This window comes from Stegodyphus dumicola, chromosome 1, assembly GCF_044657685.1.
Source record: "Stegodyphus dumicola isolate Sdum_Otavi_A_Nest chromosome 1, ASM4465768v1".
Classification (NCBI taxonomy): domain Eukaryota; kingdom Metazoa; phylum Arthropoda; class Arachnida; order Araneae; family Eresidae; genus Stegodyphus; species Stegodyphus dumicola.
Window position 1 is genome coordinate 112,612,188 of NC_140768.1, and position 22,809 is coordinate 112,634,996.

The 22,809-nt window shown below is 36.3% G+C and overlaps 1 pseudogene; it reads left to right on the top strand.

Moving 5' to 3' along the window:
• Positions 1 to 14,458: 14,458 nt before the first annotated feature.
• On the top strand, positions 14,459 to 15,463 carry LOC146999206 (uncharacterized; annotated as a pseudogene).
• Positions 15,464 to 22,809: the final 7,346 nt, after the last annotated feature.

Genomic DNA, 22,809 nt, shown 5'->3' on the forward strand with positions numbered 1-22,809 from the left:
TGGATATCTCAAATGAGATCAAAGTCCCTGGTTCATTTTCCAAACATGGGGAAAAAAAAAAAAATGGCGAATTACGACAATTTTGGGTCCTTGCGAATTTCGGCCAGCTCGAGGCGCTTCTGGACCAATTTGAAAAGCGGTTTCAAGACTTCAGTTGCCTGCAGTCAGTGGTAAGCTTTATTGTCAACCCATTCAACATTCACCACGAAGCAACTGAAACCACCACAGCAATTGCAAGAATTATTGCCGCAGAAGTGGAAAACCTCGAGCTGGAAATAGTCGAACTGAAAAATTATATTATCCTGCAAGCACATGCCACAGATGTAGACTTGTAGACTTCTGGAAACTTGTGCAAAAGAACAGGTTTCCATTATTAAGAAGTGTTGCATATAAAATCAAATCTTGTTTTGGGTCTACCTACCTCCCTGCGAATGTCTATTTTCAACCATGAACATTAACAAGTCGAAGAACCGGAGCAGGCTCACTGATTTGCATCTTGACAATTGCTTGCGTGCGGGAATCTCAGCCTATGCACTTAACGTACATATGTTGGTGGACGAAATAGCATTAAGTCATAAATAACATTTATCTCTAATCGAGCAGGTAAATAGCATTAAGTGCAACACCATAAACAGAAGAGACACGACAATATTGTAAGTAATAAAAACTTTGGGTACTATTCGGTTTTGAGGGCCGTAAAAAATCGCCAAACTATTGTTGATGCCAATACTGCCAAAAATAATTGCGGCAACTCTAATGCAAGAAAGGAAGTATAATAGTAAATAACTAATGCAAGAAAGGAAGTAAGATTGATATTTTAATTCAGATGAAATGTTAATTTCATATAATACTTTTTTATTATTATAATTTATATAAAAAAGGCTAAACATGACTGAATGGAAGCATAAGAGTAAATAACTATTCAGATCATTATTATAATTTAGTATATAAAAATTGCTAAACATAAATGAATGGATGTCTGCATTGTTATTTCGCTACCGACTTATCGCTAAAGCATAATTTCATCTCGTTGGTTGTTAAAACGTAATTTTGTATAATGAATGATGCCTTTTCTTTGAAAATATTCTCGGTAAAGTGCAGAATCGTTCACTTATTTTTTTGCCGCTTTTTACAAGGGTAAAAACAATTGGATTTTTGTCAATTTTCTTTTACTTTTTAAGTGAAAATAGGTCGATGTGTTCATAGATAAAATCAAGGGTGTGCGCAGTGCCATTTTTGTGCAATTCTGGGATTTTTTTAAAAGTGAAAATAGGTCGATGTGCACATGGAATACCGAGTATGTGCAATTCTTAAAAACGCGTCAAGCAGTGGGTTATTCTGCAGTTTACCCAAAATTCTATTACCGACTTTTCGTTTGGGCAATTCCCAAACTGTTAAATCCATAGGATATCAAAAAAGGATTTACAAATTAAACTAGTATTTCAATGGCGTCTTAAGAAATATAGAACAATATAAACTTACGCAATCTGAAATCAGCGCGTACGTTAGATTTAACGCGCTGTTAAATGGGCGCGTTTGCTAGATTTGGCGATTTTGCGCATACATTTTCGCTGCAATTTTTTTACGGTCCTCAAAACGGAATAGTACCAAACTTTGCGCATGAAATGTATATTTTGTTTCTATCTCGATCAATTTTTTCAATCTTCTTCATGACGGCGCGCTTTTTTCTTACGGGCTAGTGTTAATTAGTAACGTGATAATATCGCCAAGGGATGGCTTAAACATCACTCAGGAAGGAAATGTTGCGCGGTGCGCGCTTCGCTTTCTGAAACTGTCTTGTGTGCCCCAGCACCAAAAAAGGTTGAGTACCACTGATCTAGAACTATAGAAGGTCATCTTAAGAGAAGTTTGCACTATAATTCTTTAACAAAAAAATTTTAGAATTTGTGGTGATACTTTTACAAAATAATATTATTGTTGAACTATAATGAAAATAACAAAGCATATTCATTTACTCAGAATTTTTTATTATACAATTAAATAATTTTACTTAAAGGGTAATATAATTCAATTATTATTTATTGAAGTGTTTGATAAATTACTATGCCAGGTAAGCCATTTTTAGGAACAGCTTTGTCACATGTTACGGTGATCTACCTAGCAATATCCCAACCTCTCTTATACAATTCCGAGTGCTTTTCTTATCTTGGAGGCTTTCTTCTTTCTGTTATCTGTAGTCTGATGTTTAATTTTTATGACATTAAATGACATGATTTACGACATTTTTATGACCAAAGTTAAAAGTTTATTAAAGAATGTTTTTCTTCCATTCTCTCTTTTAAGCTTTTATAGTACCATGAGCTACAACAAAATTCTAAGCTCATTTCAATTTTTGTTTTGAATTCTGCAATATTTTTCTTTTTACCTTGCCTTTGTGGCCCCTGCAAACTCCTGCTACATATTATTTGAAATTTCTAATTCTGAACAGAGCTATCTATATGAATTACCGTATTTGCCGACGTATAAGACGTACTTTTTATCTTTGAAAATAGGTCTGAAAAACGATGTGCGTCTTATAGTCGATACTCATGTTTTGATTACATTCATTTCTGGAAATTTCTTCTATACGGAGTTTGTTTTGTTTTGTTTTTGCTAGATCGCCCCAACTCGCCTGATCACAAAGTGATCTTATGGTCCAAAAAGGGGGCGTCCCATTCACACCACATTTCGAGTAACTAAAAATGTTAGTATAATCAACTAAAGAAAACAATAATTATGCATCCAGCAAGGTTGCCATACGACTATATAATTTATTTATTTATTTATTTATTTTTTAATGGCTGGATCAACGACACAACAGGAAAGAAGAAAACCAAAAATAACTAAATCGAGAAAACTGTATTAGTAAAAATGAAAGCATAAAATAAGGAAGGAAAACACACTTAAAACACACAACGAAAATATGACATACAGTCACACATATCATCAAAACACGACGAAAAAGACATCCCAAAATAAACACATTGAAAATAAAATGAACTTAGTTAAAAACTCCAATCGCATGTCTATTGCCATTAATAAAGGCCATCAATTCTCTTGCATATAATTTCAAATGTTTAAAATCAAAATTCAATAAATCAAAATGTATATCACAAAAACTTCGACTAATAAAATCTGTCAATTGGCAGTCCACCACGAAGTGTTTGGCATCACCCAAAACATTACAATTTGGACAAAGATCTTGTACATGAAATCTTTTTAAATAATGAGGAAACCTACCATGTCCGGTGATAATCTGATTCATATCAATGTCATCATAGATTAAAACTTTACCTGTAATTTCAATATTAATCAACAAATTATTTTTCCTTGTTGAACTTTTCCACACATCTTTCCATATATTTATATAATATTTCTTCATACTCGTAATGGCAATTTGTCTAGAACCAGAAATTTCCACAATGGGTGCATTAGTTGAAAACATGCCTCCTTGGCCAGACTGTCAGCCCTCTCATTACCAAAAAACCCCACATCGGCTTTAATCCAATGAAAAGAAATCGTACAACTGATAGATTGCATCAGAAATTTAATATCCATAATAATACAGTTAACATTATCGGGGCAAGAGAGCGACTGGAGCAAAGAAAGACAATCAGTATACAAATTTATAGTAACACATGTTTTAATATTCATTTTAATCCATTTCAAGGCCTTCAAAACAGCAATACATTCCGCTTGAAATACTGAATTATAAGAATTCAATCTATATAAACCATAATCAATTTCAACATCATAGAAATATACAACAAAAGCAGCTCCAGTACACCCTCCTAACCCCGAACCATCCGTATAAATATCATATATTCCAATTTTTGGAATTTCCCTATCAAACCCATAACTGATTCTATTTACAGGGTGTAATAAATGTACATTAAATTTTTCAAAAACATATTTAGTAATAATATTAGAATCAAAACAAATCATATCAATATGTCCAGAACATAAAAGATATTTCTTGTAAAAAAATCGTAATAAACTGAGAGGGGAGGCAGTCTAGCCAATACACAAACCACTTCCGTGGGGACTGTCCTAAAGCAGCGAGTAATTGCAAGACCCCAAGCTCTCTGTATAGAATCCAACTTCATCCGGAGCCTCACCAGCCCCCCAGCTCTGGAACCCCAGGCGCCAATTCCATACATCACAATAGGTAATACAACGGCTTTATATAGAACCAATAGTATACCAGATCTCTTAGCAAAAATATCGCCCGCAAAGTTCCTTCTGTAGGCAAGTAAAAGCTGATCTGTTCTTCGCTGCACGTTCTTAAAGTGTTCAACAAAAGTGAGCTTACAGTCCAACACAACACCTAAATATTTCATATTTTCTGTAAATCTAATTCTCCTATTATGATACCGAATTCGAGGAGGTCTCACCACACGTCCTCCACTCGGGAAAAACATAGCTTGTGTCTTATCCATATTAAAATTCAATTTTCCCCCATTACTCCAATTATCAAAAATTGCACAGGTCTCATCAAACAATTTTTCCAGTTTTTCAAGTGAGTCCCCCCTAAACAATGCAACGACGTCATCAGCATAAGCAACAAGTTCCACATTGCCAGAAAATTCACATTGAAGCAATTTATTCATAATCACGTTCCAGAACAGAGGAGCCCTGCAGGAACCCTGCGGGCAGGCTTTACCAATTTTAAAAGTGGACCCATATTTACTTTCCGAAAAGCAATTAAAATACACTCTTCTACTCTTAAAATAATCCAAAATCAAATAAAAAATATTTCTTGGTATATACAAATCTTGAAGAGTCCCCAATAAAGAGACCCAATCCACGTTATCAAATGCAAAAGCGATGTCAAAAGAGACAAGAAGAACGTGCTGGTTAACCCTATGTTCTCTAATATATGAGATAACTCGAAAAAGAGCATCATCGGTACTTCGACCAGGAACAAAACCATATTGACTATCATGGAAAGGATTATATTTAAAAATATAATGCATCATCCTATTAGTTATCAGTTTATCAAGAACCTTTCCAAATATCTTTAATAAAGCAATTGGCCTTGATTTTCCTTCGGTCTTAGGAATCAATATGATTTTACTTATCTTCCATGTGCCTGGAAATATGGCATATTTTAAACATGCGTTATACAAAGTATTAAAAAATTCTGGATATAAATCAAATAAAGTCTTAACAATCACAGAATGAATGCCGTCAATTCCAGGTGCAGCTTTGTCTCTAAGACGTCGAATCACTCCAGCAATTTCATCACGAGTAAAACAAAAATCATCATCTTTTAACTTGGAATCATCAATATTCGAAATATCAAACAAAAAATCATCATCTAAATCAAAATAAACTTTAGCATGAGCTTTATTCACTTCTTTCAAAATTTCTAGCAACGCCCTCCGGTCTCTTGACAATAACTTTATGTCTACTCTTTCCAGCTGCAATCTTATAGAAACCATCAAAATGATTCACACAATCCAAAAAATATTTAATCTTACTATTCTTTCTTGCTTCTCTAATAGAACGTTTATAAATAGCTAGTTCTTTCGTATATCTAATTTTCCTTCTTAATCTAGTAACATCATCAATATTCTTTACCTGAAAACTCTTCCTAAAAGCCCGTACTCTTCTCTTTTGTCTTTTAAGACCAACGTTCCACCAAATAATTTTATTACCAACTTTTCTTTTAACCCTTAATTTAGTAACAATCTTTTTAACCAAATAAGTCTCAATTTCAGAGACTATACAATCAATTTCTTCGTAACACCCAGCATTTCTTATTTTCTGAATAAAATCCTCAATGACAACATTTACGTTTTTACACAATTTGTAAACTTTAGGAACACTTCTACTTATAAAGTTTCTACTCCCATGCTGGAGACAAATACCTTCCATGTCAAAGAGAATATATCTGTGGTCGCTGAGAGATTCTTCTTGACAAACCTCATACTTATAATCATTAATATCCAATGATCTTGAACCCAACACAAGGTCGGTCCAACCCTGTCCAACTGAAGAGGAAAAAGTTGGGATAAAATCTTGAATATTAAAAAGCACCAAATTCTTAGATGTAATAAAATCAAATAATAAAATCCCACGTGCATCTGTATAACCAGCCCCCAACTAAAATGCTTACAATTAAAATCACCAAAAACTAAAAATTTATCATAAGTATCTAAAACATTTTCCAATTTATACGAATTAATAGAAATATCTTCAGCTGGAGAGAAATAAATAGACACCAATCCATATTCTTGATCACCCAGCACAGCAGAAATACTGGTAACAACGTCAGTCTCGAAATCTACAACAAAATCTATATCTTGATTGACGACAATAATGGCAGTTCTTACCCCATAACAAGCAACGACTCTCCAATTTTTATTAACATAGGCCACTCTACCCCTAATTAAATATGGCTCCTGCAGCAAGATGACATCAGGCAAGACTCCCACAACTTCCTGGATAACAGAGAGCTGGGCAGCAGCGATGGCACAATGATTCAAATTAATACTAATCACATGCATTAAGATAAATACTTCAATAAACAATTTCAGTATAAAAACTATAAATATTAAAAGCAACAGATAAGACACACAAAGACACAGAACCGCAAATCACAAGATAAAATAAGCCTATTTACAAAAACACATAGATCCAAGTTAAAAACAATTTAAAATCAAATACAATTACTATAATCAATATCCAAATGATTCTTAATAAAGTTCACTTCTCTGGTTAGACAGTTTATATCCATTGCATGATGCGAAACATTAAGATCTAAACCAAATTTTTTATTACAAGAAAAACAGTTAATACATTTGAATCCCTCACTCTTTCTATCACAAGAAGCTGCTAAATGATTTCCAGTGCATATTGTACAGCATACTTTCGAGTTACAAAACTTTCTTGAATGACCATAGGATAAACACAAAGAACATTGTCTAGGTCGCAAAAATAATTTCACTGAGTACGATTTCCAACCCAAAGAAAGTCTCTGTTCCTCCAAAAATTCTCCCTGACACAACGAATTGATGGAGAAAACTCTATGTGAAGATCCCTTAGATCAAAATCGTAAAAAACAACCTTATATTTAGCGTAGGTATAATGAAACACTCAATCGATTTCGAGGGCAGCTAAAGGACCCTCCTCATCAGGAGAAAGAAATACATAGAAAGAAGAAAATAGGAATCACAGAAACACGTGGTGCTTATCAGCACTGCACGTGGTTATAACTAGATTTTCAATCAGAGCCGCACCGGCCGCCCACTTCCACTGAGCCAGGCCGTCTGATCAAGCACAAAGAAATATCAGCGAAGTTAAAATAGGGAGCGAGGGGCAAATGCGCATTACGCTCAAAATCCGAACCTCAAACAATGGAAAGCAACCACTGAACGGATTTCTACACCCTCCGGCAGTACCAAGCGCGAGGAGGCAACGCCATCCATCGGCAAAAACAATTGAATCAAGACAGTAGAATTTCAAAGGCACCAGGAAGGACTGGACCGGACTTCAAATCACCAACCAAACTCTCCAAATCTTTGTGAATGTGAAAAGCCTCAAGAAAAATCCAATTCGCCCATGGAAGAAGCCCCCTGGATGATTCCCGCAGACCCAAAATCAAAACCATGGCCAAAAGTCCAGCCATGATACGCCACTGAAGACCTGTCAATTTCCCCTTTTTCGACATAAGATTCATGTTCCTTGATACGAAACTTCAACGCTCTTTTTGTTTGGCCAATATATCTTAAACCACACTGACATGATATACTATAAATTCCCCAAGAATTCAAGACAGAAACGCAATCTTTTAGAATCGAAGGGTGAATTTTATTAATAGGGGAGAAACCGACTTGAAAATTGAATTTCTGGAGAATCCGTGCAATTTTATAGCTAACAGAAGGATAAAATGGAAGCACGACAAGGTCAATGATATTATTTCTAACAGTGGAATGTCTTCTTTGATGGGAATCTGAAAATTTTTTGACGGCTTTATCAATAATCACGGGAGAAAATCCACGGTCAATCGCAACTGCTCTCAAATGATTAAGTTCATTGGTAAGCAAAGATTCAGAGGAACAAACTTTTAGCGCGCGGAAAACATAATAGTAAAAAGAAGCCATTTTTTGCTTAACAGGGTGGCATGACTTGGCATGGGGTGGTAAACAAACTGCAAAGGGTTTACGGTACACAGTGGTGCTAAAATCGGTTTCATTGCGGATTATAAGAATATCGAGGAAGGGGAGGGAATTGTTGGATTCAATTTCAAGAGTGAATTGGATGGCTGGATCAATTGAATTCATAATAGATAGAATCTCGGATAAATCCTATTTATAACCGTCAAAAAGTGCGAAAGTGTCGTCAACATACCGAATCCAAAGACGAAAAGATAATTTATCAAATAATTTCATCTCAAAATAGTGCATATAAATGTCAGCAAGTACCGGACTGAGAGGATTACCCATAGCCAATCCTTCAACTTGACGAAAATATGCATTTTGGAAAACAAAGTGGGTTTGACTTAGAGAAACTTTAGTAAGCGAAACCAACTCATTAATTTCAGTATGTGTGAAGTGAAATTCCCGAAGCCTAGTTTCAAGACAATTTAGTGCTCCTTCGACCGGAACATTAGTAAACAATGATTTGACATCAAATGAAACCATAATGGACCGAAGTGGGGAAATATTTTTAAGTTTATCAATGACTTCAACAGAATTTTTTACAGTGTGAATATTGTTATCAAGTAGAGGAGAAAATCTGGAAACTAAATATTTGGCCAAAGGATATGAAGCAGTACCTATGTTGGAAACAATTGGTCGAAAAGGAATACCGGTTTTGTGGACTTTTGGAAGAGCATAAAGTCTAGCGCAATTAGTAATAGGCGGAATAAGTGATTTCTTCAACTGAGTTGGCAGAATGTGGGAAGATTTAATAGCACTTTTTACTTTCATGAGGTCCGAAGTAGAAGGATCTTTAGGGATCGAGCAGTATGGGCCTTCATTTATCAATTTAGAGACTCCAGTAATATATGTGTGTTTGTCCATAACAACGATCTGTCCGCCCTTATCAGCTTTAGAGATAATGATATTAGTATCAGAATGAATTTCACGTAAGATCTCATTTTCCTTTTTGCTAAGATTAGAACCCAAAGATTTATTGTTAAAATTAACGTTATGAGTAATTAGGTGGCGGATTGTATCCTTCTGCGTTTCCGAAAGTTTGGAGAATTTAAAGCCTGTCTCTATAGGGGCGATGATTTGAGGAATTGAAGTTTAGATGTCTTTGAAAAGTTGAAATTATATTTTAATACTTTTAACTGATCCTCCGAAAGATTCCTATTGGAGATATTAACGATGGAGTTAACGTTTACAGTGGGAAGATCAGCTAGATAATTGGGACTATCCGACTGGTGTGTGAGTTTTTGGAATTTAGAAATGAGCACATTTTTATGCCGTTGACAAACGGTATCGGTTCTAGACCAGGATGTATGTTCAAATGAGGAAACATTTTCAGTGGAATTAGCAATTTTTAAATGGAGGTAATATAATTCAATTTCAATTTTAGATAAACGTTTGCGTGTGTCCCTTATAATGTGACGAAGAAGTGCCAATTTGAATTTATGCAAAATTTTTGAAACGTGAACGGAAGTTTTAAGCCTACATTTCACATGTATAAATTTGGGAATGAAATTTTGATGTTTGCATTTAAGTAGAAACTGTAGATGATTCAAGAATTTCGTACGCTTAAGGCGTAACTTACAAAATCGGTTCCTGTCAGTGGACATGTTGTGAAAAGTGCACAAGCAAGAAACAAGTGAACAAAAGAAATGTAATTCCGAAAGTCCAAACAAGTAATTACTTATAACATGAAAAAAACACCAATAAATAATGAAGACAATTTTCATCAACAAATGACAAAAACATTCCAAAAGGAGAGAAACATCCAATACTGAAAACCAATAGCCACGTGGAAAGAAGCAACGAAAGTCAAAATCGTGCACGTGGTAAACCGAAAAAATATAGAATTACCTCGAAAATGCCGGTTGATAGCATAAACCAAATCCGAAAAAATGATGGCCACGTGGAAAGAAGTAAATAAAATGGTGCACGTGGTAAAACAATAAACAGTAAAATATTCTCGAAAATGCCGGTTGATAGCACAAACTAGACTAGAAGAGAAACACGCTAATGTGACAATCAAAATCGTAAAAAACAACCTTATATTTAGCGTAGGTATAATGAAACACTCAATCGATTTCGAGGGCAGCTAAAGGTCCCTCCTCATCAGGAGAAAGAAATACATAGAAAGAAGAAAATAGGAATCACAGAAACACGTGGTGCTTATCAGCACTGCACGTGGTTATAACTACATTTTCAATCAGAGCCGCACCGGCCGCCCACTTCCACTGAGCCAGGCCGTCTGATCAAGCACAAAGAAATATCAGCGAAGTTAAAATAGGGAGCGAGGGGCAAATGCACATTACGCTCAAAATCCGAACCTCATACAATGGAAAGCAACCACTGAACGGATCTCTACACCCTCCGGCAGTACCAAGCGCGAGGAGGCAACGCCATCCATCGGCAAAACCAATTGAATCAAGACAGTAGAATTTCAAAGGCACCAGGAAGGACTGGACCGGACTTCAAATCACCAACCAAACTCTCCAAATCTTTGTGAATGTGAAAAGCCTCAAGAAAATCCAATTCGCACATGGAAGAAGCCCCCTGGATGATTCCCGCAGACCCAAAATCAAAACCATGGCCAAAAGTCCAGCCATGATACGCCACTGAAGACCTGTCAATTTCCCCTTTTTCGACATAAGATTCATGTTCCTTGATACGAAACTTCAACGCTCTTTTTGTTTGGCCAATATATCTTAAACCACACTGACATGATATACTATTTCCCCAAGAATTCAAGACAGAAACGCAATCTTTTAGAATCGAAGGGTGAATTTTATTAATAGGGGAGAAACCGACTTGAAAATTGAATTTCTGGAGAATCCGTGCAATTTTATAGCTAACAGAAGGATAAAATGGAAGCACGACAAGGTCAATGATATTATTTCTAACAGTGGAATGTCTTCTTTGATGGGAATCTGAAAATTTTTTGACGGCTTTATCAATAATCACGGGAGAAAATCCACGGTCAATCGCAACTGCTCTCAAATAATTAAGTTCATTGGTAAGCAAAGATTCAGAGGAACAAACTTTTAGCGCGCGGAAAACATAATAGTAAAAAGAAGCCATTTTTTGCTTAACAGGGTGGCATGACTTGGCATGGGGTGGTAAACAAACTGCAAAGGGTTTACGGTACACAGTGGTGCTAAAATCGGTTTCATTGCGGATTATAAGAATATCGAGGAAGGGGAGGGAATTGTTGGATTCAATTTCAAGAGTGAATTGGATGGCTGGATCAAGCCATCCAATTCACTCTTGAATTCCACTCTTGAATCCAATTCCAATTCCACTCTTGAATCCAATTCCACTTCCACTCTTGAATCCAATTCACTCTTGGCTTGAATGATCCAGCCATCCAATTCACTCTTGAAATTGAATCCAACAATTCCCTCCCCTTCCTCGATATTCTTATAATCCGCAATGAAACCGATTTTAGCACCACTGTATACCGTAAACCCTTTGCAGTTTGTTTACCACCCCATGCCAAGTCATGCCACCCTGTTAAGCAAAAAATGGCTTCTTTTTACTATTATGTTTTCCGCGCGCTAAAAGTTTGTTCCTCTGAATCTTTGCTTACCAATGAACTTAATCATTTGAGAGCAGTTGCGATTGACCGTGGATTTTCTCCCGTGATTATTGATAAAGCCGTCAAAAAATTTTCAGATTCCCATCAAAGAAGACATTCCACTGTTAGAAATAATATCAATGACCTTGTCCTGCTTCCATTTTATCCTTCTGTTAGCTATAAAATTGCACGGATTCTCCAGAAATTCAATTTTCAAGTCGGTTTCTCCCCTATTAATAAAATTCACCCTTCGATTCTAAAAGATTGCGTTTCTGTCTTGAATTCTTGGGGAATTTATAGTATATCATGTCAGTGTGGTTTAAGATATATTGGCCAAACAAAAAGAGCGTTGAAGTTTCGTATCAAGGAACATGAATCTTATGTCAAAAAAGGGGAAATTGACAGGTCTTCAGTGGCGTATCATGGCTGGACTTTTGGCCATGGTTTTGATTTTGGGTCTGCGGGAATCATCCAGGGGGCTTCTTCCATGGGCGAATTGGATTTTCTTGAGGCTTTTCACATTCACAAAGATTTGGAGAGTTTGGTTGGTGATTTGAAGTCCGGTCCAGTCCTTCCTGGTGCCTTTGAAATTCTACTGTCTTGATTCAATTGGTTTTGCCGATGGATGGCGTTGCCTTCTCGCGCTTGGTGCTGCCGGAGGGTGTAGAGATCCGTTCAGTGGTTGCTTTCCATTGTATGAGGTTCGGATTTTGAGCGTAATGTGCATTTGCCCCTCGCTCCCTATTTTAACTTCGCTGATATTTCTTTGTGCTTGATCAGACGGCCTGGCTCAGTGGAAGTGGGCGGCCGGTGCGGCTCTGATTGAAAATCTAGTTATAACCACGTGCAGTGCTGATAAGCACCACGTGTTTCTGTGATTCCTATATTCTTCTTTCTATGTATTTCTTTCTCCTGATGAGGAGGGACCTTTAGCTGCCCTCGAAATCGATTGAGTGTTTCATTATACCTACGCTAAATATAAGGTTGTTTTTTACGATTTTGATTGTCACATTAGCGTGTTTCTCTTCTAGTCTAGTTTGTGCTATCAACCGGCATTTTCGAGAATATTTTACTGTTTATTGTTTTACCACGTGCACCATTTTATTTACTTCTTTCCACGTGGCCATCATTTTTTCGGATTTGGTTTATGCTATCAACCGGCATTTTCGAGGTAATTCTATATTTTTTCGGTTTACCACGTGCACGATTTTGACTTTCGTTGCTTCTTTCCACGTGGCTATTGGTTTTCAGTATTGGATGTTTCTCTCCTTTTGGAATGTTTATGTCATTTGTTGATGAAAATTGTCTTCATTATTTATTTGTGTTTTTTTCATGTTATAAGTAATTACTTGTTTGGACTTTCGGAATTACATTTCTTTTGTTCACTTGTTTCTTGCTTGTGCCCTTTTCACAACATGTCCACTGACAGGAACCGATTTTGTAAGTTACACCTTAAGCGTACGAAATTCTTGAATCATCTACAGTTTCTACTTAAATGCAAACATCAAAATTTCATTCCCAAATTTATACATGTGAAATGTAGGCTTAAAGCTTCCGTTCACGTTTCAAAAATTTTGCATAAATTCAAATTGGCACTTCTTCGTCACATTATAAGGGACACACGCAAACGTTTATCTAAAATTGAAATTGAATTATATTACCTCCATTTAAAAATTGCTAATTCCACTGAAAATGTTTCCTCATTTGAACATACATCCTGGTCTAGAACCGATACCGTTTGTCAACGGCATAAAAATGTGCTCATTTCTAAATTCCAAAAACTCACACACCAGTCGGATAGTCCTAATTATCTAGCTGATCTTCCCAATGTAAACGTTAACTCCATCGTTAATATCTCCAATAGGAATCTTTCGGAGGATCAGTTAAAAGTATTAAAATATAATTTCAACTTTTCAAAGACATCTAAACTTCAATTCCTCAAATCATCGCCCCTATAGAGACAGGCTTTAAATTCTCCAAAATTTCGGAAACGCAGAAGGATACAATCCGCCACCTAATTACTCATAACGTTAATTTTAACAATAAATCTTTGGGTTCTAATCTTAGCAAAAAGGAAAATGAGATCTTACGTGAAATTCATTCTGATACTAATATCATTATCTCTAAAGCTGATAAGGGCGGACAGATCGTTGTTATGGACAAACACACATATATTACTGGAGTCTCTAAATTGATAAATGAAGGCCCATACTGCTCGATCCCTAAAGATCCTTCTACTTCGGACCTCATGAAAGTAAAAAGTGCTATTAAATCTTCCCACATTCTGCCAACTCAGTTGAAGAAATCACTTATTCCGCCTATTACTAATTGCGCTAGACTTTATGCTCTTCCAAAAGTCCACAAAACCGGTATTCCTTTTCGACCAATTGTTTCCAACATAGGTACTGCTTCATATCCTTTGGCCAAATATTTAGTTTCCAGATTTTCTCCTCTACTTGATAACAATATTCACACTGTAAAAAATTCTGTTGAAGTCATTGATAAACTTAAAAATATTTCCCCACTTCGGTCCATTATGGTTTCATTTGATGTCAAATCATTGTTTACTAATGTTCCGGTCGAAGGAGCACTAAATTGTCTTGAAACTAGGCTTCGGGAATTTCACTTCACACATACTGAAATTAATGAGTTGGTTTCGCTTACTAAAGTTTCTCTAAGTCAAACCCACTTTGTTTTCCAAAATGCATATTTTCGTCAAGTTGAAGGATTGGCTATGGGTAATCCTCTCAGTCCGGTACTTGCTGACATTTATATGCACTATTTTGAGATGAAATTATTTGATAAATTATCTTTTCGTCTTTGGATTCGGTATGTTGACGACACTTTCGCACTTTTTGACGGTTATAAATAGGATTTATCCGAGATTCTATCTATTATGAATTCAATTGATCCAGCCATCCAATTCACTCTTGAAATTGAATCCAACAATTCCCTCCCCTTCCTCGATATTCTTATAATCCGCAATGAAACCGATTTTAGCACCACTGTGTACCGTAAACCCTTTGCAGTTTGTTTACCACCCCATGCCAAGTCATGCCACCCTGTTAAGCAAAAAATGGCTTCTTTTTACTATTATGTTTTCCGCGCGCTAAAAGTTTGTTCCTCTGAATCTTTGCTTACCAATGAACTTAATCATTTGAGAGCAGTTGCGATTGACCGTGGATTTTCTCCCGTGATTATTGATAAAGCCGTCAAAAAATTTTCAGATTCCCATCAAAGAAGACATTCCACTGTTAGAAATAATATCAATGACCTTGTCCTGCTTCCATTTTATCCTTCTGTTAGCTATAAAATTGCACGGATTCTCCAAAAATTCAATTTTCAAGTCGGTTTCTCCCCTATTAATAAAATTCACCCTTCGATTCTAAAAGATTGCGTTTCTGTCTTGAATTCTTGGGGAATTTATAGTATATCATGTCAGTGTGGTTTAAGATATATTGGCCAAACAAAAAGAGCGTTGAAGTTTCGTATCAAGGAACATGAATCTTATGTCAAAAAAGGGGAAATTGACAGGTCTTCAGTGGCGTATCATGGCTGGACTTTTGGCCATGGTTTTGATTTTGGGTCTGCGGGAATCATCCAGGGGGCTTCTTCCATGGGCGAATTGGATTTTCTTGAGGCTTTTCACATTCACAAAGATTTGGAGAGTTTGGTTGGTGATTTGAAGTCCGGTCCAGTCCTTCCTGGTGCCTTTGAAATTCTACTGTCTTGATTCAATTGGTTTTGCCAATGGATGGCGTTGCCTCCTCGCGCTTGGTACTGCCGGAGGGTGTAGAGATCCGTTCAGTGGTTGCTTTCCATTGTTTGAGGTTCGGATTTTGAGCGTAATGTGCATTTGCCCCTCGCTCCCTATTTTAACTTCGCTGATATTTCTTTGTGCTTGATCAGACGGCCTGGCTCAGTGGAAGTGGGCGGCCGGTGCGGCTCTGATTGAAAATCTAGTTATAACCACGTGCAGTGCTGATAAGCACCACGTGTTTCTGTGATTCCTATTTTCTTCTTCCTATGTATTTCTTTCTCCTGATGAGGAGGGACCTTTAGCTGCCCTCGAAATCGATTGAGTGTTTCATTATACCTACGCTAAATATAAGGTTGTTTTTTACGATTTTGATTGTCACATTAGCGTGTTTCTCTTCTAGTCTATCCCTTAGATCCTTTAACAGGAATATCATATAAAGACTTAACACATTCATTATTACAATTACAATCGCGTTTAAAAGCATCTACTATACTTTCATTCGTTACCGAAGAGCCAACACCATAAACAATTACACGTGGTTTAATAAAACGTCTACGTCTCGGCTTAATAAATCTTCTAAGACTCTCTTTTTTCTCAATAGCACACTCAAGTCTCTGCGCCTCTTCACGACTACCCAATTTAAGTAAAAAATCACCATTTTCTCTCCTGATGGACTTTTTAATCTTGATTTTAAGATCTTCCGGTCTAATCATACTGCTAATTTCGTTGAAGGCATCAATGTTTTCATCAATTGGTTTTAAAATAATTTCATCCAGATCATCAACTTTCGCAATCGGTTCCGTAACATGATCAGTGACAACATTATTTCTATTACAGCAAGATCGTTTCACAATCATATCTTTAAGATCAGCAATTTCCTCTCTAACGTACTTAAGTTCTTGTCTGTTATTACGAAGAGCATCAGCCTCGACTAAATGAACCGCCTGAGCAGATGCAAGCAAAAGAATCCTGTCTAACCCGGCAGTAAGTCTATCAGGCAGTGTAACCGCTATCTTCTTTTGACTTCTAATTTTATCCACTACTCCATGTAACTCTCGTACAATAGTCATAATATCATTGGCTCCATCTATAACAATTTCTGATACATCTTCTTGTCGAGGATGAGCACCAACAGAGCTAGGAACAGATTCTGATTCATGCCTCCTACAACTGTATCAATTCTTTAACATACAAACAAAATTCCTTCCAAAACAATTCACCAAATATACCAGAGTTATAATACTTACAAAATTATCCAAAATACATTAAAATATCAATACATGCGGTCTGTTTTAATACAAATACTTAATTACACATGTAACGTTGCGCGCTTCCAACCTGCACGCAACAATAGTGGTGATTGCTAAGAACTGGAAAATAGACCCAAAATCTTGAGAAGGGTTTAAATCCCTTTTTATTCAACTTTAGAAATTACAAATGCGTGCTCTTGACGCACACAAACTACGCCGACCCGGCGGTAAAATAAAAATAAGAAACTGAAAAGAGATAATAACAAGTGACTAACTACGAGACTCTCTAAATGTAACTAACCTCACCGCGTTCTAAAATACCGCTGATAATTCAGCAAACTCTGAATATTACGTTGAAAGATTAACAATTTGCCGAGGCAAGCACACAGGCCGAAACGCGTGGTTCTTCAATTTCTAACTAGCCACCTCCACGCTCGTGAAGCAAGAAAGCACACCTTCGAACTCGTTTCCCTTCTATTTAACTCAGCTTACTTCCGCTGACAATTTGAATCCTTGTGCGTTCTACTAAAATTTACGTACTCTGGCATTGGCAATTCCAGGGGAAAGTAAGGCTTGACAGGAAAGATAATTTAAATTTAAAATAAATATAAACCCTACATTTGCCGCTGCCAGAATTTGGTAGACTTGGAAGCAGGTCCTAGAAAAGACCTGTTGAAAAGTTTCCACAATTCTGAACTAAATTTTAAGAGCCTCGTTTACATAAAAAAAATCTGTTATCTTACAAAAGGTAGAATAAATTTCTGTATATACTTATTTAACTCTCTCTTCTTACAGCAACCTTTCCTGGACTTCAGCAATCAATCTGTTCTCTTCCTTCCAGCATCTGGAAGGAATAAGTAGCAGTATCTTTCTAAATACATTATAATTTACACTTTCTTGACATTGAATAAGTTTTTGTTTTTAAACGATTTATTTTCAGTAGTTACTGCTTAATTCACATTCATTCAAGTATTCAAACATGAATTTAACTTTACCCTGGCTCTCCACCATGTGTGGTGTCAAACGGGAATATTCGTGTTTTAGTATTGCAACACTTCCCCTAACCACAATGATTTGTTAGAATTCAATGACCAAATAGACACACCTTACTCGACAATCTACAACTCGATGTGCTAGGATTAACGTTCTTAAAATTCAAGTGTAGGTGGAGAACCCTACAAAACACATTCATTCTAACTTCCCCCTCATTCATCTTTAGACATGCAGGCTTTTGCTCTAAAGCATGATTTTATCTACAGTTTAATACTTAAATTTGAATTCATTGTTTTTGAGCATTTACTTTTAGCATCTAAAATTTTATGCTTCTAGACTAAATTCTACTTTTACATAACTTTCAAGTATTTACGTATATTTACAAAATTCTAATACATATGATTTTTTACAATTTACCATAAAATGAATAAGAGAAAAATAAATTTTTACTTTACTCATTCTTCGCCAAGCTGGTGGCACTGAAACTAAAGTTCTTATTAATACAAGAATACGAAGTTATTTTTTCTTCGGCCAAATTTTGGCTTTAACATAACAGAATTAGTCTTTCGACAAACAGAAACTGCTTGTTCTTAGATTTTATACTTAAAGAAAATAATACTTTTGCCTTAGCTAAATAAAGTAAAAGAAAACTAAGTCTCAACCGAGACACATTGACTTCCGTTAAAACATAGAACTTCGTATTTACGCATAACATTTCGGAACAAAAGAAAAAATTTTTATAGAAGATTTTAACTTATCTTTGAGTTTTCGATGATTGGAACTCCGACATCCTTTTCCGGAAGAACTGCTCCCACGTTATGGAGGTCATAGAAGTCAGTCGTCTCCTTTGTGTTCTTCGAGTTTCGTCCATAGTGATTTTTCTTTTTCGCCCTCTGTATGCTGGCCTCTTGGAGAGGTAGTCGTCGGGTTGCTGTCTTTTCCGTTTTTCCCCTGGACGGCTGGTCTTGGCGACCTGCGGTCTGGAATCATGTTTGAATTTCTCCTGTTGGTGGTGCTCATTTCGTTCCTTCTGCAGTCTTTTCGTTTTCGGGAACGGCAGGCTTGTTTGCACCTGTCTCTCTGGCCCTGGAAGCGTTCTTCTCGATGTAGAATTTCTACTGCGATACGTTGTAAGTGGTGTTTTCCTCTTTACCAAGGGTTCTTTACGCGGCTGCTTTGCTTTCTTGTATTTCTTAAATGCTGGAATCTGAAAGTTTTCATTCCTTCTTTTTGGGTACCGTCGCATGGGTTGTAGAAGGGTTAGGTTTCTCTTCAGTTCTCTGCTTCTTGGGTGGTGGAACGGGTGACGTTACTTCTGGACCTTCTACTTCTTTTACGCTTGAGTCCTGCAAGAAACTTTTAAGGATTTCAAAATCATTTTGATTATAATATTTTTTCACCTGGTCGGGATTTGCTTTACAGATTTCCCCTCTCTCGTTCTTAAGGTACAATACGACTCCCTTGATTTCCTGAATTACATAGGGGCCTTCAAATTTTGGAGCTGACTTTGCAGTAAAATTGTCTGGGGCACTTGATAAAGAAAACTTCCGCTTTAACACTTTATCCCCAACTTTAAAATTTGCTTCACGGAGTTTTCTATCATAATATAATTTTTGCCTATTTCTTGCCGTATCCGAGCTTTTAACCGCCTGGTCAATAAGTGTTTGCACATCTTTCTGTTAAAATTCTTGCTCTCTTTGTTGCACAAAGAATAATTTATCTAAAGGCGTAATTAACTTCCATCCTAAAAATAATTCTGCTGGGGTTTTTCCCGTAGTATCGTGATTTGCCGTTCTTAAAGCATAAGCTAACTCATTTATGTAGCCATCCCAGCGCTTGTGATGTGTGCTAACATAACTTCGAATTATTTTTACAATGTTTTTATTAACTCTTTCTGCTATGTTTGCCTGTGGTCTATACGGAACCATTTTGATATGGCGTATGCCAAGTCCAGTGCATATGTTTTCAAATATTTGACTAACAAATTGTTTACCGTTATCGCTAATGACTTTGATCGGCGAACCGTATTTTAAAATGTATCTGTGTAAGAATGCATCTGCGACTGTTTTGGCTGACGCGCGTTTAAGTGGAAAAATTTCTGCCCATTTTGAAAAATGATCTACAATTATTAAAAGAAAACGATTTTTATTTAACTCACTCTGGGGGAAAGGACCAAGAAGATCTGTGCCTAAAATTTCATTCGGAAATGTAGCGCAAATGCTATTTAAGTACCCGGCCGGGCTGTAATTAATATCTTTTATTAACTGACATTGATTGCAGGCCCTGACATACGCAGTTACTATTTTGTATAATTGCGGGAAATATACCGCCTCGCATACCCTTTTTAAAGTCTTTCTGACCCCTAAATGACCCGCTGTTTTCGCGTCGTGTAATTCCTTCAAAATGCTTAATCGAAGCGAGGCTGGGATGCCTGGTTTGTACTCGAGATTTTCGTTTGTTGTTTTCGTATAAAATAATAAATTATCTATTATTTCATAGTTTTCTGCTCTATTTCTTATCGCATCGATATCTGTATTCTCAAAGCTTTCGGGGGCTTTCAAATATGCATAGATACTTCCAAATTCTGGATCAGCTTTCAATTCAGCAATAATTGTATCTCTAGAATCTAAAATTTTTGAAGTCAACACAGCGCATTTAAGTTCATTACCTTCATCGTCCAGTTTTATACGAGAAAGTGCGTCTGCTACATTGTTTTCCTTACCCGGTTTATATTTGATTATTAGATTATATTTTTGGAGTTTTAAAGCCCATCTTATTAACATGGGCGTTAGGTTTTTCCCCGAGTAAAGTCTACCAACAGCCGCATGATCCGAAAAGACTGTTACTGGCGCTTTGCCGAAATAAACTCGAAATTTGTGTTTGTTTGTTGAAAAAATGTTTCTCTCTCTGTAGTTGTATAATTCCTTTGTGTATGATTCAACGTTTTACTAAAAAATGCCAAAGGATGGCCATTTTGCATAAGAACCGCACCCCTAAGCATAGTCCGACGCATCTGCTGCAATTTAAAGGTTTTCGACCCCCTCCGGGAATTTCAAAACAGGGGCATTAATGAGCGCTTCTTTTAATCTTTCAAATGCGGTATTTGCTTCCGCTGTCCACGTGAATTTACTTTTCTTTCTTTTAATTACTAACAAGGATTCAACAATATTAGCAAAATCTTTTATGAATGACCGATAGAAAGAACATAACCCAAGGAAAGAAGAAAGTTTCTTGGCGGTGTTGGGAGGTGGGAAATTCTTGATTGCTTTTATTTTTGAATCTTCATTTTCTATACCCTTTTGCGAAATTTTATAACGCAGATATTTAAGTTCTTTAGTTGCGAACTTGCATTTTGAGGCGTTAATTGTAAGACCGGCCTCTTTTAATAATTTAAAAACTTCTTCTAGATCTTTAATATGTTGTTCCAACGTACTACTCGTTATAATTATATCATCTAGATAGATTAAAGTCGATTTTCCTAGGACAGGCTTTAGAAAAATGTCCATAGCTCTCTGGAATGTTGATGGGGCCCCACACAACCCAAAGGGCATGCGTAAAAATGCATAAGTGCCCGATTTTGTTATAAACGCGGTTTTATGTATGTCTTCGGGTCTCATAGCTATTTGATAGTAGCCAGACGTTAAGTCCAAAGTAGTCATGTATCTTGTAGATTTAATCTTTCTAATAATTTCCTCTATAATTAAGAAACAATAACATGCCGAATAAATACTAATTCAGAAGTCAAACAACAAAAATCAGCGTTATATTTACACAATTTTCACAGGACTAGTTTCGATAGTTTTACCGAACCCACATCTTCAGCTGCAAAACCGCAAATGAACAAGACAGGAAATAATGATTAGATAAGATAAGAAAGCCTGGACAAGAATAAGCAAGTGGCGCCATGTGTTGGCGAAACCAGAACTAAAACATAATTTCTCTAAAAGCCGAAAGCAAATTTGGATTGGAATTAGGATCGTTAGCTAGAACAGAAAGATTTTTATGAATGTGAAATGCCTCTAGAACATCCAGTTCTCCAATGGAAGATGTTTTTTGAATAGTTTTAGCAGCAGAAAAATTGAAAGTGTGATTTTCGGACCAACAATGTTGAGCAACAGAAGACTTCTGTGTTTCCTTTTTTCTAACATATGCCTCATGTTCTTTGACGCGAAATTTTAAGGCTCTCTTAGTTTGGCCAATGTAAATTAAACCACACTGGCAAGGAATCCTATAAATACCCCAGGAATTCATATCCGGAATGGGGTCCTTGAGTATAGAAGTCCGAATTTTATTCATGGGAGAATAAACAACCCGAAAGTTAAATTTCTGCAAAATATGTGTAACATTCGCTTATCCCATATGTTGCGAATTGTGTCAGATTATATGCTCTTCCCAAAATTCATAAAAGTGGTGTTCCTTTCCGCCCTATTGTGTCAAATTTAGGTACTGTCTCGTATCTATTAGCTAAATATTTAATTTCTAGATTTTCCACTCTATTAGACAATAACATTTACACCATAAAAAATTCAATAGAGTTTGTAAAAAAGGTTAAAAACACATCTCCTAGTAATTTACTCATGGTTTCTTTTGATGTAAAATCATTATTCACCAATGTCCCAGTGGAGGGTGCATTAAGATGTCTAGAAACCAGAATTCGCGAATTTCATTTCTCTTGCATCGAAATTGATGAGCTAATTTCTCTCACTCAACTCTGTTTGAAACAAACACATTTTGTTTTCCAAAATAAATATTACAAGCAAACTGAGGGATTAGCCATGGGAAGCCCCCTCAGTCCCATCCTGGCTGATATCTACATGCATTATTATGAATCAAAATTGTTTGAAACTTTAAACTTCCCGGTATGGTTCCGCTACGTAGACGATACTTTTACCCTGTTTGAAGGTAATAAAGATGATTTAAATAAAGTTCTTTCAACAATGAATTCTATTGATCCTGCCATTCAGTTCAGTTTTGAACTTGAGACTTGATATTCTCTTCCGTTTCTCGACATTCTGGTCACACGTAACACATCCAACTTCAGTACTACAGTTTACCGTAAACCTTCATCGGTTTGCC